Here is a 2,004-nt window from a genome sequence, read left to right as displayed (position 1 = left end):
AGTTATGAAGTCGATACATGCATCTTCTGCAAACAAACAAAGCAAGTAGAAGTACATAACATTCGTCACTGAACATTGACCAGTTATTGCATTCAACGCAGCAGTCGTTGTAGTCGGGATAAATCGGGAACCTTGTTAAAACTGTGCTTGCACGCTTGTGGTAGACAATGGAACACGGTGATATAACTGCCGAGTCTCTAGTTTTATGTGCTCATTTCGTGCTATCAATAGGGTGAATGTTCTTTAAGGGAAAAATTAACTTCTTTATTAACAAACTATAGAAACTGAACTGTCAAATCAAGTAAGTTCTCGTAGATTCTTTGTATACGTAGTTTTCCTTTAAATACCACGCAAAAGAAGAACTGTTTGCCCATCTGAGCTCCGGTGGTCCGGTGTGCAGGCTTCAAACCTGTAGCTGACTAGCGTCAGAGTGGTTCGATTCCACCTGCTGGGCGACTTTGGTGCTACTCGTCCAAGAAACACCCTATGACTGCACGTGTTCGCTATTCTTCTTTTATAGTTATTCCAGCAACTGTGAGTGGTTTTATTTAATGTGTTGTGCAAAGTGAAAGGCTAAAACCAAATATTGTGACGCCAATCGAATTAAACAAACGAAATTCTTGGACACACTCTACTTAAAATACGTAGAATAGTTAAATACTACCTAGATATCAGACACTGTACACAGTTTTGAAACCGCGATTTGCAGTATTTTTTTCTGTAGCTGTAATCATTTCTACTTACGTATCATCGCCTTCCTTTCTTATTACCTGAAGTGGCTCAGTACACTCGAACCACATTTTGCATTATTTCCCTACTGTCATTATTTTATCCAACGTTTTCTTATTCGCCTCTTGACTTGAACAAACATTTAAAGCATTTTTGAATACTTCGGTAACTCTTCCTCAGTTCATCATATTCTGTAAGGTAATTATTATTACTTGCTCGAATCTCATGCCTTTCTATAAATTACGCCTTGTCCCAGACAGTGCAGTTCACATGGTAGTATGAGCAGGGGCGATTACAATTTTGGCAATATCCATCCACATCTTTCAAAAATGTCAGGTTCTCCCAATGACTGACAACTAATTTTTAATGAGCAATATTAGGAAGTGCACTCCTATGCAGTAATAATTTTACTAGAAGACAATGAATCATAACTGGACTCACCCGCATGGCATGCTGTCCAGTCATATAAATGCCACCTCCGCCCATGTTCTACGTCACCGTGCAATAACCACTCACACTCGGCAGTGGGAGGTAAATAAAGCGTGTCCAGGGGACCCAGAACACAATGCAGTCTCTGTCGTAATGTGGAGACGAGCCGACGTCCGAAAGGGGGCCCTTCAGGCCAATGGTGGAAGCATTCCCGAAATGCCTATGTTAGTAAACTGTTCGCGTCCTGCCGTTGATGAAGTATAGAGTGCATGGCAAAATGGCGGTATCCAAATTCGATAATATGTCACTGTATATCCTCCAAAATGATTTCGTTCGTGTGAGTGGTATTTCTGACTGTGGTTGACGCTATGAGAAGACCTCATAGTTCTATATTTTATTTGTGGTTATCGTAATATGACGTATTTCACAGACTACAAGACGCACATTTTGCCACGAAGAATCCCTCCAAATTCCAGGTGCGTCGTATACTCGAAGTTAATAGAAAAAATTCCATTTTATTATTTAAAATTCCCGTTAGTGGTAAGGGGGACCGGAAAACAAACGGGCTCAAAAATCGATTTTTAGATTTTTGCGTATTTGAAGTGCCCGGTATTTCCTGTGTAAAACAATTTTTCTTCCATATAGATACCACATTTTTTTCATGTGTTATGATGACTTCCTTGACGCTGCGTAATGCCATTTAAATGCCACGCCTTCTTTTTTGCTAGTGCAACTGGTTGTGCTTGGTGAAGTTTGTTGCGAGTGAAGTAGTACTGATTTATATTTTCTCCGGTTTCGCACGTTTTCATAGGAATGCCGCGAATAAAGAAATACACCCCTAAATTA

General features: G+C 40.1%; 1 non-coding gene across 1 annotated transcript; it reads left to right on the top strand.

Moving 5' to 3' along the window:
• The first annotated feature begins 368 nt into the window (after positions 1-368).
• Trnastop-uca (transfer RNA opal suppressor (anticodon UCA)) lies at positions 369-455 on the top strand. Its single transcript has one exon. It is a non-coding gene; the product is annotated as a tRNA-Sec (tRNA).
• Positions 456-2,004: the final 1,549 nt, after the last annotated feature.

This window comes from Schistocerca serialis, chromosome 2 (genome assembly GCF_023864345.2).
Source record: "Schistocerca serialis cubense isolate TAMUIC-IGC-003099 chromosome 2, iqSchSeri2.2, whole genome shotgun sequence".
In the NCBI taxonomy this organism is placed as follows: domain Eukaryota; kingdom Metazoa; phylum Arthropoda; class Insecta; order Orthoptera; family Acrididae; genus Schistocerca; species Schistocerca serialis.
This window is presented reverse-complemented; position numbering and strand designations above follow the sequence as displayed.